Here is a 19,576-nt window from a genome sequence, read left to right on the forward strand (position 1 = left end):
TGAGAAAAGGATAATCTCTATTTATATGTACTATACAGACTGAACTCGAAATGTACACACTGAACCAGCGAAATGCAACAAAATGCACAGCAGTGAAGCATTCTGGTGTATTCAAGAGTCAAACTGCATGCTTAGTATGACAAATTCAAACATGTTGGCAGGTCTGCACTAATATTGACATTCCGCTCTGCCTGTCACGCCCCCCTGAACTGTTCTGTTCAGGGGTGCCCGCTCCACGATTTGAGAAACACAGCATTAAACGGACATTAAAACTCAGCTTCCTATCCAACTCATCATAGTTTCATTGCATTCTCCGTAAGTGCTTACGCAGGATGCCACCAATTATGACATTCTTGCAAAACAAAACCAAGAAGAGAGTATGAAGTGCAGCTGTATCCCTTTGGTGGCAACATTGTGTCTGTTAGGGATGAGCGAGTACACCACTATCTGTATCTGTATCTGTTCACCCATCTAAATTATCCGTATCCCTACCTGTACTCGGAGTGGGCGGGGCATAAACCGGAAGGGAGCATAGTTTAACTGGAAATGGGTCAGGCTTAAATCAGTACATTATTTTAAGTCTGAAATTGACATGGATTGATCAAAAGTTGCTATATTTATTGTTTAGTATTCAGCTACTGTATATGTGTACTGTTTATGTGTGTAAGTGATCTGTAAGACTTTATTATTCAATTATTTTTTTAATGATCTTTGTGAAGTTGGTGATTCATGCAAACATCCAGTGATGGCAAACAAGGAAATAATCTGTCAGCCTTATTCACTGTAGTTTCCTCAAAAGCACCGCGTTCAGTACTACGAGCAAGTTTTCCAACTGACTTTATATCACCAGCCAAATTAGAAGCAAGCAGACGAAAAAAACCAAACACCAGCAGTGACCGACACAATACGAGCCGTTTACAGCTTTGTCTTGTCAAATGCACCACGTACTCCTCTCTCTGGCTGTAGGGAGTCTGTCTAGGGAGGGGGTGGGCGCTGTGTGTGACTGGCCAAATCAGAGTGTGAAGAGTGAATACATAAGTTGTTACCTAATGAGGATAATTGTCATGAACGGCTAAGCCGGAGTTCGGTTCCTAATGCAGAGAGTGACGCTTAGTGGAGAACAAACAGAGATTTAATGCCAAGATTCCACAATAGTGGGTAGAACAAAGTACAAAAGAATAAGAATAGAGTCCAAGCCACACTAAGGGTAACAAAAATCACTACTACAAAAGGTATCAGGAAAAAGGCTAGGTAAACAGAAAATACTGCTAGGAAAAACCCAAAGCAGAAATAGCTGTAGCACAGGTAAATAACCGCTGCTGGAATAGCCGAGCAGGGACAATACTCACAATACAAGTACAGGAAGGGGGACCAGCCGGGATATGCTAAAGGAGAGGAAGGTACAAGGAACGCTGATGAGCAACGAGGTGCGATCTGGCACCTAATGAGTTCAAGTGCCATGCTTAAATACAAGACGCAGGTGATTGAGTGAAGGTGTGACCAGGTAGCTCCGCCCCAGCCGGCTCGGTGGTTCACTGCAAGACACGGCAGACAGGTGACAGCAAAACGACAGGCACAGAATATGGCAATATTCTTTCATCACAATTACAGATAATGACAAACTGTACTCGTTTCATGCTCGTGCTCGGCAAAAATGCATTATCCGTAACGGATACTCATCTAAAACGAGTAATGTCTGTCATCATCTCCTTTAATAAATCTGTCACTTTGAAATATGATATGATCATTTTGGTTGGCCATGACACATGAAAAGCAAAACAAATATGTTTAGAACAGAGGTCTCAAGCTAAACTTAACTGGGGGGCCCTGGGGGTAGGCTCTCAGTGTATTCATTCCAGAACCATGTTTCAATCAAATGACCTTGTCAACAAGCATCGACTGAAGCTATCACGAGGCCATAAGTAATTAAAAAAAATACAAAACTTTACTTTAAAAATATACTTTCATGGCACTGTAGTATGGAAGCCCGTAAAGTACATACAATACAATACAATACAAGCCCGTTTGCGCCACTGAAAGAAAAAAACATGTCACAATTATGAGATAAAACATCAAAATTATGAGATAGAGTCATAATAATACATCTGTTTTCTATGCCGCTTATCCTAATTAGGGTCACAGGGGTATGCTGGTGCCTATCCCAGCTGACTTCGGGCGACAGGCGGGGTACACCCTGGACTGATCGCCAGCCAATCGCAGGGTACATATAGACAAACAACCATTCACACTCACATTCATACCTACGGACAATTTAGAGTCTCCAATTAATCTAACATACATGGGAGGAAACGGGAGTACGCGGGGAAAACCCACGCATGCACGGGGGAGAACATGCAAACTCCACACAGAGATGCCCAAGCGGAGATTCGAACCCAGGTCTTTCCGATCTCCTGACTGTGTGACCAACATACTAACCATTCAGTCACCGTGCAGCCCAAAGTCATAATTATGAGACAGGAAAGTCATAACTATGAGATAAACTGAAATTATGACATAAAAGTCAAAATTATGAGATAAAATGTCGAAATTATGAGATACAAACCGCGAGTGCCGAGTACCATGTGACGAAGGCTCCAGTGAAGAAGGTGGCACGTGCGCAGTTTGTATCTCATCATTTTCACTTTTTATCTCATAATTATGACTTTTTATGTCGGAATTTTGACTTTTTATCTCACAATTATGACTTTCTTATCTCATAAATTCGACTTTTTATTTCTTAATTTCAATATGTTATTTTACCATTGGTCAGTGGCAGAAACGGGCTTCCATACTCTTGAGTTGCCCAGGAGATCATAAGCACTTCAGCTTGCTTACAGGAAGCTGCTCTTTATTTGGACAAGCAGAACTGACAGTGGGCTTGTCAACACGGAAACAGTAGGAGGTCATTACTCAACATAGCAATGTGACTCACTGTATCATAAAAGAAGTAGAAGAAGAAGGCTATGACCGTCACACAGCAAACAGCGGACAATAAACTACGTTAACTACGTTAACTCTACTGTACTTTAAGCAACTATTTACAAAAAAGTGCTGCAGGCACGCTGAGAGCCGGCTTTGGCCTCGTTGCTGGGAGTGCTTCCGGTTTCACAGCATGCTTTGCGGCACTTGTTTTGTAAAAAGTTGCGAAAGTTACAAGTTAATTTAGTTGTTGTTTATTATTTTTTGAGTAGTAGTACTCACCCATGTGTGTTTACTTACCTGTTATATGGTGTGCTGTCATTTCTCCTCCCTGTTCATTTGACTGTGTGAAAAGCTCACTGTGAGTTCAGTGCTGACTATTGCGTACCAAATCAATGACTCTCTTACTTAAACTTTGATGTCAAGTAGGGGGCAACCAAATATGGTGCTGCCTGCAGCATTTGGCTCGCGGCTGTGAGTTTGAGGCCCTTGGTTTAGAATTATTAAAGACCTTTATTATGTTGCTTCTTGTTGTCGTTTTTTTAATGTCACAAACAAGAGTTGCCTGTGAGTCCTTTTAAATGGGTGAGCGGTTGCCAAAAGCCTTTTCACTAGATGTGTTAGGAGTCGCTTTTTTGAAACCCCCTCACCCCCAAAACAAAACAGTATTTGGGGGGGCCGTCTACTTGCTATATATAGCAACAAAGTTGTTAAGTTGAAACACTGATCCCTCCTGCTCCATCTTCTTATTCTCAGGCAGAACAGGTGTGTAATACAGTAATCCCTCGTGTATTGCAGTTAATTGGTTCCAGACCCGACCGTGATAAGTGAATTCCCGCGAAGTAGGATTTCGTTTGTATATATCAAATATTTTTGTAGTTAGAGCATAGAAAACCTGTTTACAACCTTCTAAATGTTTTTTTTAAACAATATTAGATCCCTCTAGACATTAAATAACACCACTATAGTCACATTTGCACTTGTATTTCCCAATATAGTAGACACAATAAGAGTAAATAACCCATTTAAATAACCCATAAACAAGAATTGTGCTTGTGTGTGTTACCATAAATCTGTTCCCTTGGGAAGCTTAAAGAGAGACGAGGGTTCAGAGTTGAGTTTCAGCTCTGTGTTGGTAACGGCCACAACAGTAGCCTGTGTTTTCATTAGAGATTTATATTAGAGACTATTGTGCCTGCAATAAAAGCCTGTTGTTCCAGCAACCAAGTGGGATCCTTGTGTGTCTCACTGAAGATTTAAAATGCCTCTTTTGCCATATTTGTGTATTTTAGTTCACTGAGTCATTTTATGCTTGAAAATGGTTAATTTAGGCAAAAAATATGTAACATTTGCTTAAATATCCCTATTTTTGGACTCAACCACAAAACAGCACGATGTATTAATTAATATATTTTTGAAAAACTGTTAAACTGTTAGAGTTAAGCCAGGAAATCTGAACCGTGATGTGGCGAGGAACCACTGGAATGTGTTTGAGTGAGGGAGAATGTATTTGTCGCAGTCCAAATGTATTTGTGGCGGACCATATATGACAAACACTGTATTATACTGTCAGTAATAATATAACACTGTAGTAATTTAAATATCAATTTAGGTATTTAGATACCAGCATGAAGGTATGGAAAGTCTGCCCCACACAGTCAGGTGAGGCAGGATTAAAATCTGCATTGGAACAGCTCTGCGTGGATTTTACATGTTTATAGATAATAAAGAGATGGATGCCTGATACCATGCAAACTGGCACTTTTACAGTCTGTTACATGTGTCAAACTCAACTCGACATCATTTTATGTGGCCCACGAAAGTCTGGGAATAATGTCTATCAATAACGCACTTCACCTTTTTCCTTCTCAATGCATTTGCTCATTTGACAGGCAAATTGTACTGCCTGCAGTTTTTCTAAACTTTAATATTATCAGATCTGGCAACAAGATATTCCAAGCATTTTTTTGTGATCAAAAAGGAATACTTGTCACTCACTTGTCATTTCAAAGCAAGTTATAAATAAATTTGTCGGTAAAAATTAGGGCTGCCAAATCATTGTACATTTTAATCAGATTAATCACAGTTTGCAAAATAATTAATCATGTTTAATCACCATTAGCAAATATGTCTGAAAAATGCCATTTTTTACTGTAATTAATTAAGAGAAAGATAAATGACAAGACAGGATTATATATATTTGTATGTATTAACAGCTCCAAATGAACAGATTATGACAGTCAAGCAAAAAGATACTAACACTAGTTTCTTTAATCGTAGCGGAAGACTTTAGATTGATCTGTGTGACTGTGTGGGGATGCTCCACTGTGCTCCGTCTGCCATCATAACAAAGAGGCGTGCTTGTTATTTACAATACAAAATTTAACATAATTAAGGAAATGCATTTGTTACCGCCGTTAATGCGTTATTTTTGACAGTTCTAGTAAAAATATAACAATCAAATGCATGGGCAATTGTGTAAGAACCAAGTGGCCCTCAGTCAAAACCAGTTTGACACCCCTGGTCTATGTGCTATTCCTGTAATGCAATTGCTGAATGTTTAAATAAAAAAAAAAAAAACAGCTGACTTGTTCGGAGTCATACATTCTGTCATACATACTGCTTTTGAGCAATTTGTGATTTTCAACATTCACACAATGATTGTCAATAGTGCTCACGTGTGAGACGCCAGCTGATGAGCACGATGGTGGTGTGAAGCGCAAAGCTGAGGCGTAATCAACAGAATAATTGTCCTAATTATTATTTGTTTTCCTTTAATCTATTTTCTGTTTGTCTTCTGTGTTGCAGCTCTGCCAGTTGCAGGTAGTAAACACAGGAAGCGGCAGAGAACAAACACTACAATGGTGGCTGTGAGTGGACGCTGAAAAAGAACAACGTCTGGAGGGGACTCACCAATGAGGAGACACGGGGGGAGGAACTACTACTGTATGAAAAAGGTCAACAAACCCTGCAGGGTTAAGTAAAGTGTGATTGCCTTAATTACCACACATTTACAGATGTATGAAGAGATGATCTCATGAGACTTACACTCAAATGTTTTCTTTACATGTGGAAAAATGTCTTGCTAGAAAGAGGTGTGGTTATTTTAATATGCTAGGTTTTCCTGTCAACAGGAGGTTTTAGGTGGTTGGTAATAAATGGTGACTTGTCTCTCTGCTTATGTGCAGTCGGCCGTATGACTTACTATTTTTATCTTTTTCATATTGTCAACCAAACAAGGCTGACCCAAGTTGCTCAAAGGCTGGCAACAAACTTTATGAGTCCACGTTGTGTCATCGCACTAAAATCCTCCTCACTGAGAAATGGCTTTTAGGGCTGCAAGACAAATTATCACCATGTTGTCAGCGCATTAACATCCACTCTCACTAAAACAAAGATGTCAGGCACATAAATCCAATCATAAATATCCGCCACACACCTTCTGTCCCGGAAAGTCTACCGCAGCATAGCCAAGATTGACCCCTCTTAAAGACAATTAACCTTAGGTTGTTTTCTCAGATGCAAACAACAAACGGGCCAGCTGCTTTGTTGACGTGTTTCCACTTTTAAGTGTATGCAAAGTAACATGGATGTGTGTTCTCTATTTTTTTAAACCTAGCCTTGATGAATACATAACCAAAGGTGAAACCTTGAATTTATTGTATGTTGTGCACTTCTCGGAAAATGTCGCATTGTAGATGCGCACTGACTAGGAGACAATGTATATAGCAGACATTTATACTTGTGTGTCCTGAGATGTGTTGCAGATGTCCGATGACCTTCTAACTTTATTTGACTGTTACGACCATCGATCATAATTATGTGTTTGTCTGATACGATCATGTTGCTCATATTGTTGTGATTGCTGCTCTCACACTCCTAATTGTCTTATTTTTATTTATTTTTTTAACATTTGCCCATCAAAAAGTCATTCATTCATAACCCAAGGTTGCTGATGTTTGGGCATTGAGGAGTTGTTTACTGACATGCCTCTTTTATTGTAATAAGTGTATTCAGTCTGTTAACCATACTGGATTTAGAGCCCTCTATCTTTTTATAGCATTTTTTTCTCCTTTAGAGAAAATCCAAAGTACATTATTTGAACAATTTATATCTGTAATTACCTCACAGCTTGTATCCCAGACAAAAAAAAAAAAAAACTCTGAATGTTCCCCATGTTTCCATACTGTCATAAAAACTTGTAACCATACAAGATAGCCACAGTAGTTTTAAAATTGATGTCAGTAGTTTTGTTGAAAATTCCCCCACGAGGAGGTGTTTTTATTGGGAAGGAGTCGATTTACTGTATGGGTCGTCACTCCGGGTGCTTTAACACCAGAGATACCGGATTCAAATTTGCAGTGTTGTTTCTTGCTTGGAAAAAAAAAACAATACAGAGGATATTGAAGTAAATACAGTATATACAGCATATATATTTAAAGGTGCTCTTTAGAATAAAAGGAGTAAAGTGAACAAATGACAGCTATGAGACTAATTCCAGTACTTTTTTTTGGTCAACATCACGTAAATATTTTGCATTGTAAGCCCTCGATGACGACAATATGAATCAACCTAGATCGAGGGTCTTCAGCTTTTCACTATTAGAGCTACTTTGACAAAAAGAAAGGAGAGGTGAGCTATGTGTGTTTTATTTATATGACTGGAAAGATTGAAATTGTACTTTATTTATTTACACACTGTGTGGTCATTGTCTTTATGCTATTTTGTGGTCATTTGTAATCCGAATGTAAAGGTGACTATACGGGTGTTAGTTCATGTCTAGAGAGCTGTAAACAGGTTTTCCTGAGGTTGGACCTCACAAGTTCCAATTTGGATATTTCCCACATCCCAGCAGTCTTGAATGCAGCATTAGCACCAAAATATTTTCGCATCAGGCCCACGTTGGCATCCAATGGTGGAATCTTCCCCACAGTGCTTCCTGATGAGAAACATTCATGTCTAACCTCCATGACAAAGCCCAACGTGTCACTTGTGCACTGCTGGAGAGTGTGTTTATGGATGATGCCTTGAGATGAAAACGAGCGCAATTAGAAGAACGTGACGAGCCTTGGAAGGCACCACCTCCAGTCACCCTGAATCAAGCAGCGCCACAGGAGAGGGAAAGAAATCCGTTTAACTGGACCGTCTCTGACCCATTTCCTCAAGCAGGCTATTAATTAATATAATGAATGTGGTTTGAGGCTGCGGTTATGTCAACTAGCTGTGACACAGTGCCCTCCCTTAAATCTGCTTTCATCGGCACATCACAGTACTACAACATTAATCACGACATTGGCGCCGATTGAATGACTCTCGGAACTAATTAAAAAAAAGGTCTTAATCCAGAATTAGGACACAGTTTGCACGTGGACGCTTGTGACGCTTGTGTGTGGTTCATTCGGAATGCCTTTGAAATAATAACTTATTGTTTGCACCGATGTTGAAATTACTTTCTGGTATATACTTTACAACGTTTTCTAGAGCGAGACATATTGGCTGGTGTGGCACACGGGATATCAATGATATGCTGAGCTCTCAATATGATGAGATATACTACAAACTATGAGCGTGAGTCGTGAGAGTTACCTGTGTTTGTCAACAATTGCCTTGGTTTTGTAATACATGGATATATCAAGTTGATAAAACGCACCTGCGCACACATAAAACCTTGTAACAATCAAAAGATTGAGCAATTACCAAAAACACAACTAAATTGTCCGATGGTGTAAATGTGACGTCAGCACCCCCAGTGTAAGTGCTGATATCAGCACTCCAATACAATCAGTCAATTTCAAACTCTGCTTTAGCTCTTCTATCCAGCAGAGCTATCCCGGATAGAGGTCATGTGACAACAGTGTGCGCTAACGGAGATAGCAAGGAGCCGGAGCATCGTCAAAGTCTGAAAAAGACTTTGCAGTAGCATTTTGTCTTACGACGTTTTGTGGTTATGACGCACTCCCATAAATGATGACCGCAGTCGTCTCTCGTTTATCGCAATTAATTGGTTCGAGACACGACCGTGATAATTGAATTTCCGCAAAGTGGGATTCAGTGTTCATAAATGGAAATTTTTTGTTGTTAGAGCATAGAAAACCTGTTTATTTTACCATTATTACAGCCCTGTAGACATGAAATAACACCCCTTTAGCCAACTTTACATTTGTACTACCCAATATAGTCGACATAATAATAGAAAATAAGCCATATTAGACATAAAATCTTAGACTCACACATTAGCACAGACAGCGTACTTACTGAGGTGACTATTGTAACAGTACTGACATTTAGTGACCAGTGTAGAATACTACTCTACTGCCACTCTTTGTGGTTGAGGACAGACACACGATGCACTTCAATCGCTTGATTAACAAGCAAAGAACACATGCAGTGAACATTCACACAGGAGCTGCTGTCGGCCACTAGCACTCAGCTTTAGTCAGCTCTAACTAGCTGATATCACACATGTCCCTTCCCAGGCCCCGTTTCTTAAAAGGTGCACACAACAAGTCATAGAATCTGTATTAGACTTCATATAACGTCTTCTGAACGCCTTATATTTGTATTTTCGTTCATTTAGACATTTTTATCCTTGAAAATGCTTAATTTAGGCCAATATATATATATTTTTTTTACTAATAATAGGCCTTGTTCAACCACGAAAAAGCAATCATTTATTAATTCATGAATTTTTGAAAAACCGTGATAGAGTGAGGGAGCGATGTTGGAATTGCAATGTAGCAAGGGACGACTCTACTCTACAAAAAGAAAAAGAGAACTAGTTCTGTCTGTGCATGTGGTGAAAGAATACGTAGTCAAGCGTCACGACACTGAAGTCGGACGGCGTCACTTTTGTTCTTTTTAGTTAACCTTTTCCCCTTCATTTTCTGATAATGTTGCATCAAAGAAAAGGAAAGTGAAAAGTGAAGTGACATTAGCAAATCGTAAAATGCTCCGAATGCTTGGTCTATGATGCTCAACGCCAAGACCATTATCAAGGATAAAGATGGTATCGTTGAACATGTAAGAGTCTGCTCCAATGAAATGGACAGTGATAACTAAGCAGCGTAGTGATCTCATTATTAAGACTTCCTCCACAGGAGTTCTCTTACTTTTATTAACATTTAAATTAATTATTGTACATAATATTTTTATTAGCGCTGTCAAATGATTATTATTATTTTTTGCCAGATTAATCACAGTTTTTAAATTAATCATAATTAATCACCATTAGCAACTATGTCTGAAATATGCCAATTTTTACTGTATTTAATTAACAGGAACATAAATAACAGGGCAGGGTTATATATATTTGTATCAATTAACAGCTCCGAATGAACTGAATATTTCAATCAAACTAAAATATACCACACAAGTCTAAAAATGTATCTGCCTAACACTAGTCACTTTAATAGTAAGAGAACATTTGAATAACACCTAAACCCGTGTTTTCTTTATCGTCCTGTTTATTTACACACATACACACACACACGCACGCACACAAGCATTATAAAGCTGTTTTTGTGATGTTCGGAGTGTCCCTGAATGCATCTCACGTTCTTGTAATGACAATAAGGAAGTGTCGTTCCCAGGATGAACAGACTAGAGACGTGTGTGAGTTGGAGATAGGTAGAGTATATGGTGTTGGAATCGTACTGCTGTTGATGTGTTCAGGTCAGAATGAAGTTGTAAAAGAGCGTCAGACTCTGTGTGACTGTGCTTCCGTCTGCCGTCATGACAGAGAGGCGCGCTTGCTCTGGTGCGCATGCGTTAATTACCTAAAAAAATGTAGCGTAATTAATTAAATGAATTAGTGACCGCCGTCAATGCGTTCTTTTTGACAGCCTTACTTTTTCTGACTGCATTGTATATGTTCTTCATGTGTTCTGTCTACTGTGTGAGTGACTTTGGTGTTAATTTTGCTATAGTGTAAGCAGAAGGTCCGACTTCCGCAAAAACTCGACTGACATCAGTGTCGTAGGAATGGAACCCGTACGTAGAGCGAGGAGCTCCTGTACTCTTCCAAGTTGGCATTCCACCGTGTTTTGTTCATGTAGAAACACCGCGAGTGGCTGTACTGTGGGGGGTTGTTTTCAGCAGGTTGTCTTGCCATGTTTGCATTAACAATATCTCATTAATGCAAATATTCCACATTATAATACTTATTTGTAATGGAAATAACAGCCAAGGCTGTGGCGACCCCTACAGATGTCTGATTTTAAGTCAGACCTCTGTTGCTGCTGGCTCTCACGTTAACACAAACGCTGGTGAGGACATCAGATAACACTCCCAACAAGGTGAGAGGAGACAAGTTAAATTCTAATGAGGCCCGCCAGCTAGCAAACACGGTGGGGCTATGTTCACATGGTTCAGAGGTGTCACAGCCACTGGGCAGAGGATGATGAGGCCATGCACAACACACAATTTACAGTTATTCTTCTACCAACACTTACATCGCAACCATCGTAATACCTGTAAAGCTCAAACAGTTCAAACAGATGTCGATGCGTTGCTGCTGTCTATCAATTTGCTCATAATACTGTGAATTGTTATTACAGCATTTCTTCAGAACAAGATGAATCCAGCCTAAACTATCGAAAACATAGAAGGTCATAAAGTCCAAAACGGCATTTCAATTATTCTCTGACCCTTTTATGTTGTATAATTTCCGATATGAGTCAAGTTCAAGTCTGTTATGGGTATCTAAAACCCCTGTACGTTTGACTGGTAGCGAATGTTGTCCTCTGCGGAAAAAAGACTAAATGAAGTGGACCAAAGCTAAGCCTATTATCTTGATGTTGCCCTTTGGCAGCAAAACGTCTGAAAAGGCTGAATTTGTAAAAGAAATGACAGTAAAGGGTATCATTTGGCATTAGATAACACCAGAAAGAAGATGCCTGTTGCAAAGTATACACGTACTACACTAACACAGACCAAAAATTAGCTAAAACTAGTTAACATATGCTCAGAACTTATGATATGTGCCGCCGATTTTACAGTACCGTACATGTGGCATTTTATTTGGATCATGTTGAATTTTGTGTGTTAGTACCATTACAGTGAATTCGTTACCCTACAAATTTGCAGATTTTCTATCAAAACATAATTTTCTGTATTTTGGGTGAATACGCCCATTTGTGCTTTCTGTCTCCAAAAAAGTTTTTGTTTGTTGTTTCCTTTTCCACAAATACCATCTAATTTACCCTGAGTTTGCAGGAATTTACAAATATAAAAATTTACAGACAGTTGTCCCTCATTTATGTCGGTTAATTGGTTCCGCGATTGGTACCGCGATAAGTGAATTTCCGTGATGTAGCATTCAATATTAATAAACTGAGTATTTTCTTAGTTAGAGCATAGAAAACCTGTTTATGGCTGTCTAAATAAGAGATTTACCATTATTAGAGCCCCATAGACATGTAATAACACCCCTATAGTCACCTTTATACTCCTATTATTCTTTATTTACAACACATTGCTCAACTGTAACGTGCTAGCTATGGGATCACTGCAGGGACATAAGTGATGGCCGCCTCTTCGCATGCTACCGAGCTAAATAGTTAGCCTCCTATTTGTTTATTCTAAACTTATGAAAGGCTTTAAAATGGAGTGGGGAAGAAGGACAAAGTAAGAAGCCGAAGATGTACCACTTCCACACGAATGGGAGGAAAATGTTTTTTTCACTCTATCATGCCATGGCTGACTACCTGCAGTGTTAAGGTAATGTAATCTAATGTCATGTCTCATCAGTGTAACATTACTAACGCCTAGTGACCAGAATACTACATATAACTTGTTGTTCAATATTTTTTGGCTAATAATATTCAATAGTCAACCACGAAACAGCGGTTATTTATTATATTATTATTATAATTAAGATTAAAAAAAAAACACGACTGAGGCAGCGATATTCAAACTGCGATGTAGCGAGGGACTGTATGTGATAATCAAGCATAACATGTCAGCGTAGTACATGCATAATAACTGCAAATGCAAATGCATAATAAATAATAAAAAAAAATACATAGCATATTGTGGTAAGCATGTGTCACTAAGGAAATAGTATAGGCAAACTTCAACTTGCTTTGAGGAAGTACTCTTTTATTTACTAATAGTAGCGTAACAAACATACACCCACACAGCACAACAAAACAGAGGGTCATCAACTCGAACCGCTATCTCGCTCATATTTTTTTGCCATTTTTGGTGGTCTCAGAATGTAACCTTCGCAGGGGTCAACTTTACTTGGACTTTTTTTCCTTTTTTTCTCATCAATTAATAGTAATTTTAGTCGTGCTGACATTATTAATGGCTGCTGTTTTGTTTAACAACTTTTATGGAACAATTACATAAGCACCAAATGATTTATACCTTGGCCAAAGAGGTAGATGAGTTTAAAGATAGATTTTGTTTCTTCATCAAATATGAATAAATTCATATTTAAATAAATAAATAGTTGAGTAGAATGTAGCATGTCTACATGCTAGACGTTATCCTTTTTAGTGTCACTGGGTTACAAACAACTTCTGTCCTAGACTGTGCTGTAGGTTGAATTTTTAGTGTAAGTTGGAATTTATACCTGAATTATACCTAAATTAACTCCTAAGTCACTCACACTGCACACAGAACACATGAAGGACATATAAGTCCTTACTTTTGTTCCTGTGGTTGTCCTACCTTCTTAAAATATTGTCCCAGGCTAGTCTGGAAGGACAGGAACATCCTCCTGTTCTGTATCTATCTCCGATCTCCTTGTAACAGTGCACAGAATCCATGACACCTCCAGCATTCTTTAGCAGCATTCAATACTCTTTATCCTTAATAGTGACCGCAACAGTTGAGCTGTTCGGACCAAAAGAGCGAACAATATTGGTGGGTGTGTCTCCTCTCTCTGAGCTTTTCATGATGTTCATTTTCACTTCCATGGTGATGGCTTTCCTTTTCTTTAGCACACTGCTGCTAGGCAGACATAATGAAGTGCAAAACGTTAACTAATAAGCAATGTTATCCTTCCTGATTGTAGCTGTGCAGGCACCTACTGTATCCTTCTGCTGCACAATGCATTTTTGCATACTGGCTGTGCACTAGTGCTCGAGTGAGTCTTGCGTTTACGGACCAAAATTAAGTATTTAATTAATTTATGAGAGACTGTCATGAATCAAGGACAACCTGTGTGGAAAGTACTTGATAAAAAGGGATGTCCAATATTAGCTTTTTTGCCGATATCCGAAATGCCGATATTGTCCAACTCTCAAATTCCGATTCCGATACCGATATCTATATGTCTAACATCGCACATAACTGTTGTGAAGCTAATGGATACAGCATCAGCCATTAGCTTCGCGACGAACTGGACTCCACAAGTTTGGTGACTCTGTCGTCGCACTGGTTATCCAGTGCAATACACGCCACGATTTCCCGATTGATGATTTTTGCCCTCGGAATCGGAAATATTGAAGAAAGAAGTCTTGGTTCTGCCTCGCATAACCAACACTTTGCAATCATTGCAAATGGCAAGTTTAATATCTCAAGGAGACACGCCAGACATAGCGTTAGTCAAGAGCGAGCTAGCTTGTTACTAGCCAGACACGTTTTTTTTACACTGTTTAGATGCAGTTTGATGAGGTCATCATTTGCGCACTGAGAAATACCGGTACCCGATTCTGATATTAAATTTTTCTGCAAATATCGGGCGATAGTATTGGTAGACCGATATTATCGGACATCCCTACTTATAAGTGATGTTTTTGACACATCATCTTTTGACACTTTCTTGTGCCATTGCCATCTAAATGACACCATTTAAACAAATTGGGGACTGCGGTCTTACTGGGGTAAGACTTTTGGTCATTTTGGACACTCTCATCATTTTTTCTACATCAGCTCTGGTTATTGAGATATGATATACACTCGCCCTTAGTTTATCGTGGTTAATTGGTTGCAGACCCGACCGCGATAAGTGAATTTCCACTTTCAAGTAGGATTCAATGTTAATAAATGGAATTTTCATAGTTAGAGCATAGAAAACCTGTTAATAACTTTGGAAATATGTTTTTTTAAAACCATTATTAGAGCCCCGCATTCATGAAATAACACCCCTATAGTCACCTTTACACTTCCATTATTCTTTGTTTACACGACATTGCTAATGCACAGGCTACGGGGTCACTGCAGGGACATGAGACTGAGCATGCTTGGGAGCTAACTAGTTAACCTCCAAATTACTTATTCTAAACTTAAGAAAGTGTTTCAAACAGAGTGGAAAAGGACAGAGTAAGTAGTAAAAACTTACCACTTCCACACACATTTGGAGAACTTTTTTTCACTCTATTATGTTAGACATGCCCTGGTGACATGCAGTGTCAAGGTAATGTAATGTAATGTAATGTCGTCAATGGTGTGTGTCATTACATGACACATTAGAGATTACATGACGCCTCGTGACCAGAATGCTACATATGACTTGTTTTTCAATATTTTTTGACAAATAATGGACCATAGTCAACCACGAAACTGCAATCATCAAGTAATTGATACATTTTTGAAAAAAATGCAATAGAGTGAGGGAGCTACCCGTAACTGTTTTGCATCCAACCCAACAGGGCACAAGGGTTGATCACAAATCCTTACAGATCCTTTTTTTGTTCCCCTGTCGCCCTGTGATGGTTGTCTGCAAGTTCATATTTTTCATTACTGTTATTTGTTGCTGAGGAAATGTGCTTTATTTTGGAATTTGTTGTAAAGTCTCATCATATATGCTCAGCATATCAAATAAACAGTCACTCTTCGGGAGGAAAGGCACACAACAGAAGTCATCATCTTCACCTGAGATTGTTTTTGGACATGTTCAGATGAAGGGTTCGCTGAAGTGGTTATGTTCAAAAGAGAGCTCAGTATAAATGTAATGCTGAGTTAAAGAAACACACACACACACACACACCAGGTTGTCAAAGTGATTATGTTCATTCATGCAGTGTCCTCTGTTAGATAAGAGCGCGAGGCAAATGAATGCATGGCTGTCAGAGTGCCCCTGAGCAAAGCAAAGCAAAGCAAGGCAAAGCGTCTCCCACTGCCGCTGTGTGCGAGCACGCTTCACACCAGCCATCACTCATCAAGCAGTGACACATTAGAGGTGAAGCTTAAGGTGAAATTAAAGACACAGGACGAGAATAGAATTTCCATGTCAACACCATTTTGACCGTGTGAAAAATGCCTTTTGTCAAATCAGCAGATGAATCAGCGGCCGAAAGAACACCACTGTGTTTAAAATAGAATATACAAATGAAGATTTGAGTGTATTCACAAAGGGAACGTTGGACGGTTATTGCGAGTCTATGCACTTCAGACATCTGAGGCCACGTCAACGATTAGAAGGTTATGGCTCACTTTATCTACATTAGTCATCGTCACAATCATCGTCAACAAAGATGCTCTTTGCATGCATGCTGCAAAGCTTACGTACTTTGCAGTCGCAGTGGGAAAAGTGAGCACTTATTAGAGGTGCTGTTTTGGGCCTGCAGTTGCTAAAATGTTGCTGCTTCACATATCCATTCTTCTTATCACTCATCACAAAGGAATAACTGATTATTATTCAACATGTACAATATTTCTACAGTTGAGGTGTAAGAAATATCCATGTGACTTTTGTCCAGCCTTGCTTTTGATCTGCATGAAGCTTTGTTTTGAGAATAATGCATCCTACAATGAAGTATGTTTGAGTTCTTCTTCTTATCTCTCTCTGTATCTTTGGAGTTTCTGTCTTTCATTTTTTATGATTATTATTTTTTGGTTAAACCTCCAGCTGAATTTTCTACATTCACAACATTTTGTAGGCAGCAATATGAGATGTGATTGAAAATGGAATACGTGCAATGTTGAATAAAGAAAAATACAATATATTCAATAAAAACTCTTAAAACAACTTTTTTTTTTCCCCAAGATGTGCATTTTTTTCTCAAATAAATGGGCGTGATGAATGTAATCATGTTTGTGTGAGCGGAATAATGAGGAACTAAAGAAAAGGCCACACAAACGTGACTATTTTGCTATGCAATTTGGTCAAGGGAGGTTTAGGTTTTGGGATTTTTCTTTCTTTAAGCAGCAGGGTTTGTCCAAACTTTTTCTGCCGAGGGCCTCATACTGAAAAATGCCCATAAACACCTACAACTATTAGATTAAAACACATGTTTTTAATATTTATAGTTTTACATGCAGAAAACAATGCAAATTATAAATTCCAAATGGCAAATAAAATGAATAAATGAACATTCAACATGACTTTTATTTTTCTCTAGACCCGTGGTTCTCAATTACTTTCTGTCATGCGCCCCCCCCCCACAGGGGACAGAAATGTTTGCACGGCCACCCCCGATTTGAAATACTATTGAGAAACTGATAATATCTATTCATCTATCTGAACTCAAAACTGAAACAGGAAAATGCAACAAAAAGGAGAGCTGGGGGCGGGTTGGGTGTGTGTCTGTGTGTGTGTGTGTGTGTGTGGGGGGGGGGGGGTCTGAGGGGGGGGATCTCTACATTTATTTGTGATCTTACTTTTGTGAACACCGTTGCTCCTTTGGCAACATTAGCTTCCTTGATTTCCTCTTTCTTCGCCAAGATGGAACTTGTTGATGCGGACACTCCCTACATCCTGGCGAGATCGGCCACGTGGACATCATCTCTGTACTTTGCCATGAGTCATGTCTTGAATTCAATAATCAAATTGCTGGCTCTCACACCCTTCTTGGGCCTCATGGCGGGTTATTCAGCAGTCACACTCAATAAAACATGCACAGACAGTTAGCAATGCATAGGGTGCTTCACTTGGGTATTCACGGCTTGCATGAGCTTACACTGAAGCCATCTTTTGCATGTGCACCCAATAGTGCGCGGCTCTCATGCACAGGCTATGGGAGTCCTGTAGGGACACGAGAGACTACAGCTACAGAACTACAACAGTTTGTTACTCCCAATATCGTGTGACATCTGTGTACAGTGTACAAGAACCGAAGCAAAACCGTATCATACGAAAGCTGGGACGCTTAAAAACCAAGGTTTGACTGTATTTAAAGATCATGTTTTGTGTTATTGTTATTAGCACCTGCATTTTCCCCATTGTTGCTGTTTTGTTTTTGTTTGTTTAATTTCACTTCTACGATGTGCTGCAGGCTGTAAATGGCCCCCAGACTGCACTTTGGACACCCTGTCTTAGAGAAAAACACAACTTGTTGGACTTGGGTGTGAAACAGGGGCATATTTAGTCATTTGGGGGCCCCAGGGGAACCTAATCATCCTTTTTTTTATTTTTTACTAAATGTGAGTATTTAATTAGGTGCTTTTTGAAATGTTACAATTATCTGTCAGCTTAGGTTGCTAGTTATAAAGCCATGTCAATATACCCCCCTCAGAAACGACTTTATATATTAATCGAGGGAAAGGCTTCTTGAGACGTCATCTGTACTTCTGTGAAGAAGGTGTCGGACGTTTCGTTCCTCATCCGAAGAGCTTCGTCAGCGAACTAATAAGTGCTGGTAGCCTAGGCCTTAAATACAGTAAGAGTGGGCGGAATTGGTGTGCCAACACTCTCCTCCTATTGGTTCCTTACACTAAACCTATATATTAATGTTTATCAGCTAACAAGTGCGAATATGAGAAAATTCTCTGATTTCCTGAGCTAGATAATGTCTCAATATACACACATTTTTGCGATGAAAAGCGTCACTCTGAGCTTCATCTCTAAAACTACTGCATCCTCGGCTGACACTCACAGTAGCGGTGCTGCTGCCCTCATGCGTCTACGTTGCTGTGACTGAAAAAGTTTGACACCTTCGGTAGTTTTGATCAAATCTGTTTGTTTTCCACTCGCCTTCTCCACTTCTCTACTCCACTGGGTAAACTCCACACCGACATGTTTGTTTCACTCCCTTCTTCGGGGATCAATTTGCACACTAGCAGTGACATAGAATAGTCCATTGCATGAGGAGGGACGGGGAGCGGTCGAAATGATCGTGATAACTTACACTTAGGATGTAGTTTTAAACATGGGAATTAAGACTAAAACAGTAGTACAGTGTTCCCTCGCTACATTGCGGCTCTTTTGCGGAGAGGTGCAATTTAGCATGTTTTTTTTTAACAGCATATGAACATGCATTGTGTTCTGCATCCTTGGGGTGCATTAGCTTGATCTGTCTTGCTCTGTTGCATGTGTTTGTTATTGTATTTACTACTGCTACCAGTAGAGGGTGTTGTATACTCATGTGAAAGTTGTAGTCCAGACTGTCAAGTTGTCTCAGTAAATATAGAGCCACAGCAGTCCTGATTGGCTAAGGGAGAACCCGACCATTGAGTTCTGCAATGTGTTTGGCTGTAGAACAAGTCAATCAATCTCCTTTAAGTACTGCCTGTTTCCTGTTGTATGATTGCTAGCTACTAGCAGTCATACATGCTGAATGAAGGCAGAAGTTACGCGACTGTAGTTGCCTGGAATACTGAATGAATCCTCAGTTCATGGAGGACGACGAGGAGGAATATGTTTTCAGGATACAAAAACGGCGCCAGGACAAGCCACTATCAGAAGAGTGAAATATGCGTGAGTCACTTAATTTCTTGTGTCCAGTCTCGTCAGTTGGTCATTAAAATTCTAACAAAATTTGAACATTGA

The 19,576-nt window shown here is 39.4% G+C and overlaps 1 protein-coding gene across 1 annotated transcript in view; it reads left to right on the forward strand.

The window, feature by feature from the left end:
* Positions 1 to 17,364, forward strand: part of kcna4 (potassium voltage-gated channel, shaker-related subfamily, member 4) — a 96,228-nt gene extending 78,864 nt beyond the window's left edge. The window contains exon 3 of the mRNA XM_054771092.1: positions 5,728 to 17,364. The gene's annotated coding sequence lies outside the window, so the exon portion shown is untranslated. The remainder of the gene's footprint in view (positions 1 to 5,727) is intronic.
* Positions 17,365 to 19,576: the final 2,212 nt, after the last annotated feature.

The sequence above is a fragment of the Dunckerocampus dactyliophorus genome, chromosome 3 (genome assembly GCF_027744805.1).
Source record: "Dunckerocampus dactyliophorus isolate RoL2022-P2 chromosome 3, RoL_Ddac_1.1, whole genome shotgun sequence".
NCBI classification, from domain to species: Eukaryota; Metazoa; Chordata; class Actinopteri; order Syngnathiformes; family Syngnathidae; genus Dunckerocampus; species Dunckerocampus dactyliophorus.